At 37.0% G+C, this 15,637-nt stretch overlaps 1 long non-coding RNA gene across 1 annotated transcript; it reads left to right on the top strand.

Annotated features, from left to right (window-relative positions):
* Window positions 1-1,031: 1,031 nt before the first annotated feature.
* LOC131381510 (uncharacterized) lies at window positions 1,032-14,463 on the top strand. Its single transcript, XR_009210308.1, has 3 exons — window positions 1,032-1,155; window positions 6,421-6,499; window positions 14,338-14,463. It is a non-coding gene; the product is annotated as an uncharacterized LOC131381510 (long non-coding RNA).
* The last annotated feature ends 1,174 nt before the right edge of the window (window positions 14,464-15,637 follow it).

Genomic DNA, 15,637 nt, shown 5'->3' on the forward strand with positions numbered 1-15,637 from the left:
CTTCATGTACAAAAATCTTCACTTCATTTATGTTTGTACTCCTCTAGTCTGCAGGATTTTCCTTTCCTGAAGGCTGACATCTGTCTAATACTTGAGTTGTGAAAAATGTCCCTTTTGATAGGCTCTTTTCATTGACAGTTACGAAATTTCCTTTTGGAAAGCACTGAGTACTGCCTTCACAAAATGAACACTCTAATATGATGAAAACGTTCAAGGAAATGCAAGATCCCACACAGACAAATCCCTCACCCCTGGTGTGTGGATAACTGACTGATAAAGCTTCATCTCTCAGTGTGTGGATACGGTGAGGGATTTTGAGGAAGGGCTCTTTTTACTTGGCAGGGCTTACTCCTTGGAGCCCTCCATACAAGAAGCTGGAGACATCCTATACACATTCAAGAGAACAGGGAACCACACTGGATTTTTCCAGTGCCCACTTTGTGTAATATGTTGCCGAAACCAAAAATTTATAATGGTACATATCTGAGGTTAAATGTCAAAGGGGAAATGCTGTTGCAGGTGGAGGAGGAAAGATTGTGCTGTTTTCTTTCTTTTTTTTTTTTTTTTTTTTTTTTTTTTTTGAGATGGAGTCTCACTCTGTTGCCAGGCTGCAGTGCAGTAGCATGATCTCAGCCCACTGCAACCTCCGCCTCCTGGGTTCAAGCGATTCTCCTGCCTCAGCCTCCCCAGTAGCTGGGACTACAGGCACATGCTACCACGCCCAGCTAATTTTTGTATTTATTTTTAGTAGAGACGGGGTTTCACCATGTTGTCCAGGATGGTCTCGATCTCTTGACCTCGTGATCTGCCCACCTCGGCCTCCCAAAGTGCTGGGAGATTGTGCTGCTTTTAAAGGGCACGTTGATTGAGGCTGAAGAAAAACCTGACAGTGCCCTGTGTTACCTGAGCACTGGCACATTGAAATATCACATAAGTGATGCATAGCGTTTAATGAGTAGGGACTGAAAACTTTAATTTGCTTGTAGGGCTTTTTATTATTTTATTTTTTGTTCATTATATTTTCTGCTCAGTCTCTGTGGATGTTCTGCATTTTCATCATCAAATGACTGGCTGGCTATTTTTGTCAAACAAGAAGCCTGAAACCATCAAGTCTGAGTGTGGAGACAGTCTGCCCGCTCTGTCAACAGGATGAAAGTGAGTCTCAGGCTTTTTTAATTACAAGGATAACATGTTCGCTCGTCTAATAATGAAGATGGTTAGCAATTTTAAATTTTAATAATCAATTACTGAAAGTAATTCTCCATTAAACCACAAGAGAGCCATTAAATCTCAAAAGATGGAACATGCTGTATGTAACAGTAGCAAATTTTCTATTTTTAAATATCATTAGGGAATATCTGATTGTTTCATTTCTCTGCATTTCTTTTACCTTTTTCCTCATGCAGACCATCTCATTTTCTGCAGGAAGACAGCACATGATCTTATAAATAATAAAAGAAAAACCTTGCAAGACTTGATCCAGGGGTGTGAAATATGTGCTAAGAATGTAATTTATTTCAGTCTGGCATATTTTGACTGAATAATAAGGAAGGTGACTAATTAATATTATACTATGCTGTGGGCAAGGCAGCATAGTGGGCTGGTCCATGCTCCTTTCACCTCTGGAGACCTGCATCCAAGCCTTAGAGGAGTTACATCCGCTGAGCAGGGCTTGGGGGAGGGGAGGGAGAAGCGTCAGATGTCTTTTCTTGGCCGTGGAGACCCCTGTCCATATTCTAAAACTACCCTGAACATCAGCTTCTGCTCTGAGGAGATGAGGGAAAAGAAAAATGATTGCTAGTTGGCTGTTCAATTTGGCAGACTTATATGTCAGGGGGAGAGAGCTCTGTGACAGCTTCAGCTGCCCTAGCTCTAGCCTGGCTTAGCTCTCTCACTTTCATCCCGCTTAAATCTTTGGAAATACATGGAATAAACAGTGTGTATGTGTGTGCATGTTTTTGTGTGTGTGTGTGTATTCAGGTAGGATGTTGGATGGGGGGACCAGAAAACAGACAATGATTTAAAATCAAATTAGGTTAAATCTCCATTAGAAGCAGCTGATTCCATTTCTACAGTATTCGAATCTCAAAGAATAGAAAGGTACTGTGATAAGACCCTTGGTTTGCTTTCAGATGATGGCAAGGACACTTTGAGTCTAACCAGTTGTGCTACACTCAGCACCAACTACCATCTGGTCTGTGGGATGCAGAGAATGTCATTGCTTCAAGTGCCATAAGCAACAGGGCCAGAAATGGGGTTCTTATCACCTCATCATCTTTGATTGTTTTTCTGAAGGGGAGTATGCCCGTATTTCTGAACTGTGCTGACCTTTCCAACAAGCAATCCTCTGCTTCCCCCAGAAGGGACTGAAGCAGAAACTGCCAAGCCAGGCAGAATTGGGTGGGGGTAGAAGTAAGGTAAGCCCAATTTCATGACACGTGTAGTTAAAATGCAGATTATTTGTACTTATTCACAAGGTATTTCAAGTTTCTTGATATTTTAGTGTTCTTGTTTCTCTCTCATTCTGCTATGTGGAATTTAATCATCACTGGAACCATCAGCAGGGAGAAGCTGGTCTGGTGGAGATAAGGGAAAAGTAGTTGACGTTAGGTAATTTTGATCTTTATGGGCACAACTGAGAGATGCCTTGGAGAGGAAGGTTAAGAAGAAATTACTAAAGTTTAGATTCTGATGTGAGTTTATTTATTTTTTTTTTTTGAGACGGAGTCTTGCTTTGTCACCCAGGCTGGAGTGCAGTGGCACCATCTCGGCTCACTGCAAGCTCCACCTCCCAGGTTCACACCATTCTCCTGCCTCAGCCTCCCAAGTAGCTGGGACTACAGGTGCCCGTCACCATGCCCAGCTAATTTTTTTGTATTTTTAGTAGAGACGGGGTTTCACCATGTTGGCCAGGATGGTCTCGAACTCCTGACCTCATGATCCACCCGCCTCGGCCTCCCAAAGTGCTGGGATTACAGGCTTGAGCCACCATGCCCAGCCCTGATGTGAGTTTCAATTACCCGGTTATGATGACAAATCTACGTTCTGCCTATCTACTATTATTTGCAAAACTGAGATCTTTGTGTGAGAGTGATATATTCCAACTGGGGCATCACCTCTGGATCGCATAGGCAGGTTTCAAGAGCCAGAAATCCTTTTCTGGCAATAAAAGAAGGCAATGGAGTCCTCATTAGTGGGTTTGGTTCTGCTTAATATCTTACTGCAGTTCTTGCATGTTCTCTATCCCATTTTCTACAGAAACAAGTCTGGTCCCTTAAAACAGCATGCAATAGAAAATACTGCTTCTTTTATTTGAAGTCTATATTTAGAAACAAATTATAGCTCCTTGTGCTGTTGTTTAGCCAGATGGCTATTTTGGGGTCATGAGAATCCCCCAAAGCTACCTGACAGCTAACGTTGGTTGGGCTGTTTTAGATTGGTCCCCAGGGTGCACACAGGTAACTGAACAACATACACTGAGTCCTCAGCTATTTGGTTTGGAGGTCAGGCTGTGGATCCCCTCCCCTAGGAATCTTTACTACTACAGAGTAGGAGAGAGTGAACTCTTAGTGGCTTCCCCGCAGAATAACTGATACTCCGCAGACAGTTGGAGGGAAAGGGCAGTGCCAAATCCCCCTTACTGCCCCAGAGGAGTTCGGGTTGTTCCCTGGAGGAAGAAAAAGTCACCCCTGGCACAACTGAAGGCGGGATTCTATTCCACGGAGCAGATGGAAAAGTCAGCAGGAGGCGACTCCAGAGACTCCTTTGCTGCTTGCTAAGAAGCAGAGAACAGAGTAAGGGCAAAGCCTTAGGGAGGCCTAAGCTAACACCTGGTGGAGGAAAGGAGAGGCAATCAGGTAACCTTTCTAGATGGCTCATGGTTAGAATCATAGAAAGAAGAAATAGGAAAACTCTAGCTGGAGGTTCCTTGCTTACTGATAAGAATTTGAATGACTCGTGAAGATCAAAGAGGTAGAGAGTAGCTCTACCAACACCAAAGTGGAGGGCCTCTGATTCAAGGCACCAGGTTTGCTGTGCTATGAAATGTGTACAGTGAAGCAAATGATTTTACACTGAGGTGCAAAGCAGCAAGAGTGTGAGATAGTGGCAAGGATCTGGGCTTTTGTAGTTGGACAGTGCTGGGTTTGAGTCCCAACTTAGCCACTCATTATTAGCCCTGTGATCTTGAGCAGTTTACTTAACCACTTTAAACCTCGTTTTTCTCATCTGTTAAACCAAGATTAAAATAGGGCAGGATTTCTCAACCTCAGCACTATTGACCTGTTGGACTGGATAATTTAAAAGCCCCCAATTCAATGTAGGGGCTGTCCTGTGCATTGAAGAATGTTTATCAGCATCCCTGGCTTCTACCTCTCAATTGTCAATAGGACAACCACTGCCCACAAGTTCTGACAAACAAAACAAAACAAAACAAAACAAAACGAAACAAAACAAAACACGACTCCAGACATTGCCGAATATCCCCAGTGGGCAATATGGACACCGCTGAAAACAACTACAATAGTTTTAAGGTAGGAATAATGAGGTTCTATGCAAAGCACTCGGCATAGTATCTGGCATATAATAATTGCTCAATAGATTTTTTTTTACCCATTTATAAAAATGTGAGAAGTATTTTTTATTTGATACTAAATAAAGCAGATATTAGGAGATGCCAATCACTCTCTCCATACACGTGTGAATATTCCTAATTCAGAGTTTCAGCTGGCTTGGGTGCCTTTTGCTTTGAACAAGAGGAAGTAGGTTAAAAAAAAGACCATTTTTTTGTGTGTTCTCATTCTTAGTTCATGTGCAGTATGCAGATGCACTCACAGCTCACCTGGCAGAGGGTTTGCATAACAGTAACTGCATGATTAATTGATAAACACGGCAGTGTTCATAGCATATTCTGGAAGAACAATTACAAGTTCCCCAACGTAATAGATGTCTTGATGTTGAGTAGTTGCTCACGATATCCTGACTTAGAAAGACATTTATGACAGTTATATGTAGGCTTCCATTAAAAATTTACTTATATTGTTTCTGAACCATAGAATATTCACTTGTTTCGTTGACATAATCTAACCAGGAAGAATGATATTCATTTCTGTTTATCATGCACATTAATGTCTTATCTCATTTGCTATTATTTGATAGCATGTACAATAATATCATCATTCAAAATGCTATTCTACCTTCTTGCATTCAGTGATTAGAAACAAAGTGTGCATCGTGCACTAAGTCCTGACTTCATATCAACCCTCACCACTTCTTCAGTAAAAGCAAACTTCAGGATACTAAGAATAGGCATGACTAACCAAAATAATTTCTTCCTGAATTAATCTTAAACTCTTTAAGAGTCATCAAGGTTTTATTTCTTTGGCTCCAGATTGAACTGTTGAATTTTGCAAGAAGCATTAAAATTTACACAAGGGGGATTAAATTAAAACAAAAGATAAAACCACCATTAAGACCCCACTGAAGAGAGCTGGAGAAAAATGTGTATTTTAAGCTCTAAACATCAAAAGATACATTTACACATATGTAGCTTTTGTTTAAAAGCTTTTGTGTATATATATATATATATGTACATATATATATATATATATTTTTTTAAAGAAACCTTTGGGCTAAGAAAACTCACCTTTCAATTTGTATTGGAAATATTTGGGTTTGGTCCTCCTATTTAATTGTAGAGTAAAATTCATAGAGTAACTTATAAAAACATTAATTTGACAGGTGCTTATTGCAAACACTTTGGGCAAATGGTGTATTAGATTAGAATTTTTGTTTCCCTGAATTATAAACGTAAGTTGAAGAACCAAATCAGAACAAAGTTGTTTTTATTTCATTTAAATCTGCTGTGTGATCTTCCAGGCCATCTGTCAATTTTCCTCGCTCAATTTTCCAGCTCTTGTTTCTCGTACACTTTTCTTAGCCCCAAATATAAATTTTCATGCTTACTTACCTTTTCATTTTGAGCATCATTTTCATCACTTTCTTAATTCTTTGGGTTAAAACACATCCTTCGCATTCTCTTTCCAAGCTGCACCTGTTGCTTTATTCCTTAGCCTTCATTTCTTGGGTGGATATTTTTTACTACATTGTTTTGTACTGGTTTGTATATTTTGCTTAGCAGTTTTATGCTGATTGCATGTGTTTTGTATCTTTCCAAGCAGATTGTTATGTCATGGAAAGCATAGACTGCCTTTGATTTCTGTTTTTCTTGAAGTACCCACCAAAGTGTTTTGGATGTATGAATATTATATTGAACTATTTAAAATAAGTTTTAATGAGGGGCTTTTAATTTAAATGCTTAAAATTATATGATGACTCCGCATAACCATCAATACCAACATCAGAAATACCATTACATAGAATGGTACCCCTGTTTAATCCAGTTTAATTCTCATTTTGCAGATAGAAAAACTGAATGGATAAATGATGCAGACCGGGTGCGGTGGCTCATGCCTGTAATCCCAGCACTTTGGGAGCCAAGGTAGGCAGATCACAAGATCAGGAGATCAAGAGCAATCTGGCCAACATGGTGAAACTCATCTCTACTAAAAATACAGAAATTAGCTGGGCATGCTGGCACGCGACTGTAGTCCTAGTTACTTGGGAGGCTGAGGCAGGAGAATCGCTTGAACCTGAGAGGCGGAGGTTGCAGCGAGCAGAGATTGCACCATTGCACTCCAGCCCCGCGACAGAGCAAGACTCCGACTCAAAAAAAAAGATCCAATTGGTATAAACTCAGTGATCAAGCCAGAAGTGTACCCTATTTTCATCTTTGAGTACCACTCTCTTCCGCATTAGTTAAATGTTACTAATGAAAAGACACACTAGTCTAAAATAAATATAATGATAAGAGGGAGGTCACCTTACATCTTCCTAGAGAGTTAATACATAGCATGCTAGAGTTAAGCTCATGCTTTAGAGGCATGCAAATGGGATTTGCCATTCCTTAGCTGGGAGAAATCAGATGAGTAACTTAAACCTCAAACTTTGTTTATTCATCTGTAAAATGGGACTTATAATTGTACCTACATCTAAGTACCTAGCACATCAGATAGATTTCGCATGGCATATAAAAATCGGTTAGCACATGTAATTATTAACACTCTAGGCTCTAAAGTTTTAAAACAACTTTTAATTATGTTAATTTAATGTGTTTTTAGAGATATTATATATGGATATCAATCCATATATTTTATTGTATACTATACTCTATAGTGTACTCTAGAGTATACCTTGACAAAGTCCCCAGGGAAATTTCTTTTAATCATATACATTTTTTCTAAATTACCAAGAGAAGAAGATTTTACATTTGAGTTTTCAGCTTAGATAATTTTGACGTTATAGATACTTTCACTTTCATTTTCAAGAGAATGCTTAATGTTCTCATTTTAAAAATAGCTGTCAACGTTCTTAAAAGTTACTTATAGATTTAGTCACATATCTCCTTAGAGAACTTTTTTCTTTCAAAAAGTGAAATGATGAAAAAGAATACTGAGGGAAATTGCTTTATTCTCATGTAGCACAATATTCTTATAGCTATTCCTTTTAAAGTTATAGATTGAGTAGAATATAAAATTCACGTGAGGACCAAATCACAGATTTCTTTTATGAATTCCATATCTTATCTGTTTTAATTTCAACCTATACCCTTTTTCTCAGATAATTAGAAAAAACAACTTTCTGGAAAATGAGTTATATAACATTTTTTAAACATTTGCTATTATCTAAATTAGTCATTGAAAATATTATATTTTATCTAGTATAATCAAACTAGCTAATCAAACTAGCACAAATGCCTTTTCTTGGTCACAAGGAGGTTTGAAGTATGACTATACCAGGGCAAACTCTGAGTACTCTACATAAATTAATATCCCAAAGGAAAATGCATTATGCTTATAATTGAAGTTATCATTTCTAATACCACCATTAATGCTGATTGAATCTTAAATTTGTATTGAGATCATTTAGTTGAAGACACTATATCTCTTAAAAATTCATGTCAAGTACACCCTCTAAAGGTTAATCTATAGTCTTGAAGCTATTTCTTAGGCTTTGACAATCTGGAGAAGGTCAGATTATGAATCCATACAAAAATAAAAGCCTATTTTTTATCAGTTAAGAAGGATACCTATTTTATGGAAAGATGGAGATTGGCAATTTAGCTTAAGGGTTTTATTTATTAATATAAGCATTGATAGACCTTTTAACAATATTACCCATTTTAAACTCAGTTTTGTTAATTCAGAATTTTCATTTTAAGGCATTTTTTTCTACTCTTTGTATGGAGGGTTCTTGGGATACGTAACCTCCTCCAACCAGTCTACTTGTTTATGTTCTCCTCCTAATTCTTTCATCTCTTTTTCTACATAGATGGTTGACATCATTATCTACTCAGTTGCTCTATTTAGAAGCCTTTTTGGGGATCATTCTTGGTGCTCCTTTTTGCCTCCCTTAGCATATTCAATCAATCTTTGAGTGCTGTCTTCTCATAAATAGCTACAGAGGTATGAAAGACATCTACATCTTTTTATTCTCCATACCATTGCTTTAGTGTAAACAACAGCTGTGTAACCATTAGGCTGAACCATATGAAATTGTCAACATTGTCAGACAAAAATACTCAGATATTGACAATTTATTTAATTCAACCTAAATTATTTTCCTTTCTCTTTAAAAATCCATTTGTTTCACACTGCAGCCAGAGGAGTCTTCCCAAAACACAAATCTAAGCGTATCTCACCCCTGTTCATCCCCTTTAACAGTTTTACATTGTTCCCAGGATAGGGTCCAAATTCCTCTTTGTGACCTACAAGGTCCCGCACGAGCTTGTCTCTATTGATTTCTTCAGTAGCACTTTTTGCAACTTTTCACCCTTGCAGTTTTTCTAGGTTGTATATAACTACTCTTTTGTATATATCATTTCTTCCACATGGACTGTCTTCACTGCCTCTTTTCTTGGCTTAATCCAGTTGATCTTTTAGATCTCAATGTAGCCAACATTTTATCTGCCTCTCCAGGTGTGAGTTAGAAGTTCCCTTAGGTGCTTCTGTAGCATATTTAATTTAATTTCTTGTTTATTTTTCCATTTCTCTACTTAATATGCTTCATGAAGGCAAGGGCTATGTTTTCCTGGTTGAAGCTTGGGCTTCTAGTGCTAACTCATGGGAGGTAATACATTCTTGGGCAAGTTACTTAATCTCTCAAGTTAGCCTCAGTTTCCACATATCAAAGGTGAAGATACCTTCTTAGGGAGGTGGTGAGAACTACATGAAATAACACACGTAGAATAGGAATTTTTGGCAGGTTACTCTTAGATGACTGTGCTTCCCCTTGCCATCCACTTCCACAGTATTGGTTTGTTTCCTTTCATTTGAGAGTTTTATTTGATCACTAGAGAGGAGAGATTTGGTGTATGATGTAGGGAGGATAGTGGAGGATGGGAGATAAAATGGAATCACCTTTCCAACCCACCACCAACTCACATTTTGGGGCCTACCTTTAGACGACTATAGAGAAAGAGGCAGAAGTGGTGGGATTCTTCAAGGCTGCACTGTACCTAGGTGATAATGTGGGCAAAGAGTTTGGAAGGAAACACTTCTGCCCTCTGCATGGGACTCAGTATTTTGTGACTCTCAGAGGACTGAGACCTTGAGTTTGCCCAGGGTCAGGTTATAGGGATTTATTTTAAGACTGTATTTGACAGTTAGGAAGGCAGCATTTATCTCATGGGAATACAAAACTAGTAAACATACTATGCCACTCTTTGCGGAGAATAGACCTGGATTTAAGGAACTCTAAGAGACTTTTGTTTTATGGGTCATTTCTGTGTTCTGTCAATGGCACTTTAAGACATTCTTAGGGTTTTTTGTTTCTTTTTGGTCTTCTCTTTTCCCTTCTTGCTGCCAGCTGGTTTACTCATTTTCTACTATATATTTCCCTTTTTGTATGTGGAAGCTTTTACTTAGTCAAATCATCTATTTAGAGGTGAAATTGTCTTCATTCTACCTTAGAAGATGAAGTAGGAAGCCAGCTCATCATTTGACTTTGAAATTAATTTCTAATCCTGTGCTTATGGAAAGCTTTATTATATTTACTTATTTATTCACTCAATTCATTCATTCAACAGATACATAGTGAGCATCTCTTACATGTCAGATATTCTTCTTGGCACTACTAATAATACCTGTATACTACTACTACTACTACTACTACTACTACTACTACTACTACTAATATCTAAGATGCTCTACACATCAAAGTCCCTGCCCTCAAGATACTCACATCATAACAACATTCAAACTACTGCAATTCATATTGGAAATGGAAAAGAGACTGAGACTTGAGGTGGAACTCTAGTAGTTACCAGTGTGATATTACTTTGCAAGAGATCAGCAAAGTAATGGGTGAGACCATGGAGGTCTGTTTTCAGGATTCCTTGACACAGCCCAGTGCTTTCCTTCTTCCCATTGATTGCTTACAGTCTATTCTTTTGTGTTACCTCAAAGTACAATATATATTCCTTGTTCATTTTGTCCCAACGGAACTGCTCTTTTCTGTGCCTTGTTGCCATACAGGACCAGTTTCCCTAGGTCGTAAAGAGTTCACCTGCAAAGTTAATTTATGGGCTGGGGAGCACTAATGAATTGATGCATCTTTTGTCCAGGTGATGTATTTGCATTTTCAGCAGTGAGTTTCTATCATCTGAACCCAACCCCCTACAAAGCACTTCTATTGATAATTTCAAACTTTTTTTTTTTTTTTGGTGGAGGTGGGAGCTGGGGGAAGGGTTAATGGAGAAACAATTTGGTTGACAGGCAGACCTTTATTTCCTTCCCAAATCTCACCCTCCATGTGACCAATTGAAAAATAATTTCTTAAAACTCTGATCAAAAGAGAAATAAGCCAGAATTCTATTCTTTTATGCCAACTGTTGCTTATTTTCCTCATCCTTTATAAAAGGAAAATATTGTGAACCTAAAATATTGTGAGATTATTTCTGAATTGCACTCATTAAAAACATAAAATATGTCCTTCTTGTGTTTGACATTATAAAGAAGGAATCTTGTGTAAGACCTTTGAGTGGGATGGGAGCCATCATCAGTGAATAGCTGTTTAAGTACGGAGATGCAATCCAATTACAGTGCTGCATTATTTATCATCAGGCTGTTACTGCCATTCCCCTTAGCATTGTTTTACCTTAAATATCAGTACATTTATTGCCTTGAACCCCAAGATTCACCACTCTGGGAGTTGTTGGTTGCTATGAGGGCAGAGACTGCTTTACAAAGCAATAGAAGCCGCAAATCATGGTGTTTCCCAGCTGTCATTCTCCTGTCATAGCTCTCTTTAAAAGGGTTTGGGGTGCTCCTTTCATTACATATGCATAACTTCCATTAGTGTTAATCACATGCTCCATTTTAGAGCTGTTTTGGCCCCTCCGGTTAAATGGGCGTTTAAGCAGTTTTTAATGCATTATATGTACTTATTTTTTAAACGAGTATTATATGCCCAATTGACTGGAATGAATACAAAGTCCATCAGGTGAATACAGATTTATAATTGTTTTTAAAGCATGTATTATTTACTCAACCAACCATGACAACCCTTTTGGAGTCATTCCAGCTGAGAGGGAAATACATGTATATGTCAATACCAAATAAACCTGCATGAATTCTTTTACTGAGGTTCTCTCAGCTAAGCTTAAAGCTTAACTGGCTAATCATTTTCTTTCAATCTCTCTCTTTTCACAAACAGATTCTCAAAATCTTGTTCACTCTTTTTAGTTAGCATTATCATCATTTGTGAACTAGATGAAAGCTATACAATGTCTCATTCAACTCAAACAAATGCAACAAATTCAGCAAGATATACTGTGTGTATGTACTTGGCATTAGGTCCTTATACTGAGAAAGAAAAGATGCCCAGTTCTCAAGGCAAATATAATCAACTTACATAAATAATAAAGGTTAATAAATGATTTGATATTATAAATTATCCAATTTGCTTTAAAATTTGCTAATAGGCAGATTCAAGAGAAATTAAATAGTCTTCCTCTCTTTTCAGATATACAGTTAAATTCCACTCTGCTTTTTTCATAGAAGTAAACATGTTAGGTGTCTTTTCTTTCTTCTATGAGTTTGTAGAATTATCCCCAAATTGTTTTCCAAGCCTTTATTTTCTATAATTGTAGTGTCTTTACTTTTTACAGTAATAATAGGTTCACTGTATAATAGTACACTGGAATTCATTATTTACTAACTTTTAAAGCTCAAGAGAGTGCTATCATGCAAATTCAGGCAATGCATTCAGAACCTATGCCAAATGAAAGATGGTTGCTCTAGATCATAATGTAAACCATGTCCTATGGTTGGTAGAGTTAAAATCCCTATTAGCTTTGAGAAGAAAATATATTGCTTATTACCAGAAAAGTTTAGTACATAGAACTTCCATTTCCAACTGAATGATGTTTAAGAATTATAAAATTTCAAAGGAACTTTAGGAAGACCCTGCTAATCTTTGTAGTTCAAAAATGAATGCATGAAAAAGAATATATTTCTTGAGGTCATCAGGAGTAATCCTTTCCGTATTGTACATATGTGAGGATTGTTCTTTTGTTGTAGATAGACTCTGTTAGCAGAAATTGGTGATGTTTGCAACTCTCTCTGTCAGACTTGAGGTCAGTCTGAAACTCTTGCTAGTAGAATCTCCCCATGTGACCGGATGTATTAGTCTGTTCTCACCCTGCTAGTAAAGACATATGTGAGACTGGGTAATTTATAAAGAAAGAGGTTTAATTGACTCACGGTTCCTCATGGCTGGGGAGGCCTCAGGAAACTTACAGTCATGGAAGGGGAAACAAGCACATTATTGTTCACATGATGGCAGGAAAGAGAAGACACAGCAAAAGGAGAAAAAGTCCCTTGTAAAACTATGAGATCTCATGAGAACTCACTCACTATCATGAGAACAGCGTGAGCGTAACTGCCTCCATGATTAAATTGCCCCCTACGGTGCCCCTTCCAGGGCACATGGGGATTATGGGAACTACAGTTCAAGATGAGACTTGGGTGGGGACACAGCAAAACCATATCACAGGATTTTGAGCCTAGGTGTGTTGCTGGTGGCTGCTACTGTCCAGTGGTTTCCCAGGGGGTGATTTGTTTATGGTTTATGGGAGTTTGTTGCAGAGGAAATATTAATTATGACAATGTGGTTCAGAACTGAGGCAGGGATAGGTGGAATGCAATCTATTAGAAACAAAAACATAAACTTACCTTCCTAAAATGTTTCCTCGGGGAATTATAATGAAGTAAGGTGACCTTATTTAACAACAAATTTGATGCTGAAATTTTTAATCATGGATAAATTATCAGCCCAGCAACTATATTTACATTTGTTTTGCTTAATTATGGATTAATGTTGTTCCACATCTGATAGCAAAGGCTGTTTAACTTAATACTGTTACACATTTTATACTACTACTTTTCTCTTGGGTTTTCCTGTTACTTAGCTCCATTATTCAAGTCTATACATCCTTTCTTTTTCTTTTTTTTCTTTCCTTCCATTTTTTTTTCATCCACAAATACTGATTGGAAATTTCCTACATGTTCCTGTCTGAATTAGGATCTGAATGAAATAATGATTCAAGTCTTTAAAACTGTCATAGTCTAAGAACGCTCTCTCTATATATATATAAAAGATAATAATCCAGTGTTATGAATGTATAAGTATAGTTTTAATAAAAATTTCTGGTAAGACAATATTAGTTGGGATTCCTTGGTAGCTTGAATTTTTAAAATTTTGTTTGATAATGGACATTTCTTTATGTGTTAACCTTTAGCAGAGAAAGAGTCTTTCTTAAATTGAAGGAAGACATTTCCTTGGAGGAATCAAAATGACTCTATTAAAAATTATTGGAGAGTGCCCCAATGCCTTTCTGAGTATCTTGCTTAAATATATGCATTTTTAATAATATAATATATGTAGTAATAAATCCATAAAAGTATGATATATAAGCAAAAGCTTGAACTCGTTGAAAGTACTGTCAGTATCATTATAAAATCTAAACAACCAAAAGAATAACTTACCAAAGAATAAAATTAAACTTTACATATTCATTGTAAAAAGAATTGTAAAAAATACTTGCACTACACTTACTCCTCACTTTTTTTAAAAAAGACTTTAAAAACTGTCCATAACTTTGAGGGAACATTGCTAGTAAATAGTATGAAATCATTTTTTTAACCTCTCACATTGTAAGTATATTTTCTTTACTATTTTATAAGGAACTAACTTTCTTTCTATGTTCTTGTTCTATAGTGTGAAGTCCTTTGTGAATGAGCCACATTTTTTACTCATTCAAGTCCCTACAGCATAATCACACAGATTAACTGACTTGGATCGTTAATTGTTACACTTGAAGAACTCCACAAACTTGATCAGAGAGGTGAGTAGCAGTGTGACATTGACTGGCATTTTCTTTTCTTTGTTGTTGGTTAGCTTGTATTTTAAAATTGTTTTCTATTCCCTGGTTATTTTCCACTTGAAGAACAATATTACTGAAATGTTTTATTAGAAATAAACTACTTTCACATTTAGCAATCTCTCAAAATACTGAAGCATTTCATTAGCTGGAATAAACTCCAGGTTTCACTGAACTCTTATATTAGTAAGGCTACAAAGTGACATCTTCTTCCATATGCCTTCTATGCTGCCATTAAAACGAAAATAATTCAGTAAATAAAAAGCATGGACATCAAACAGTGCTACAGTTGCATTTCAGAAAAATAATCTAGATAAAATTTTGATTTTTATGTTTATTGATATTAACACTTTGAGCCTCTCTTCCCTCTTTTACAAAGATGGTGGCTTCAATGGGTACTTTGCTTACAGTAGAACACAACAAAACAAAGAAGACCTAGGCAACTAAAAATACATTTAAAAAATAAGATAAAACGTTATGCGACATATGATTGTAAAAAATATTTTCACCCCATTTTTCTTCCTTTCTTTTTTGAAAATGCCAAGTATTAAGGTATACATATTTTATATTGTTTTTTTAAAGCATGCATGTATTACTTGTTGTTCTCTGTTCTTAAACATTTCTAAATGTGTATTTGTTAAAATAGTCAAAACCTACCAAGCTAATGCAAACCAGAAGAAATCAGTTTGGTATGGCAGACATATTCTCAAAAGTAATTTCTTTGCAAAAATCAGAAAATACATTCAGGCTTTCAGAGAAGAGAAATAGCAAATGCATTTTAAGGAGTTGAAGCATTCTCCCTTTCTGTCTCTCTCAGAACCCTCTGAAATCGACACTGCAGCTGAGCTGATTTCATGTTAGAAAGCTGTCCTAAATACACACTGACAGAGGGACCCTGTGAAGGGATGTAGAGCTGTCTGCTCTCTCACACATGCCACCACACACTCTCAGGTTCTGCATTGTTTAAGAAGACTGTGTGAGGGGTCGTTAAGCTTATTCTTAAAATACAGTCTAGATAAGATGAATGAAGACTCAAGCACCTATGTACGTTTATGTCAAGGCTGGCAACAGTTTACCTGATATTTAGTTTTACATGTATTGGAAAATATAGAATCACTGCCTGTATCTTTATTGGTT

Source organism: Hylobates moloch, unplaced genomic scaffold, assembly GCF_009828535.3.
Source record: "Hylobates moloch isolate HMO894 unplaced genomic scaffold, HMol_V3 SCAFFOLD_1, whole genome shotgun sequence".
NCBI lineage: Eukaryota > Metazoa > Chordata > Mammalia > Primates > Hylobatidae > Hylobates > Hylobates moloch.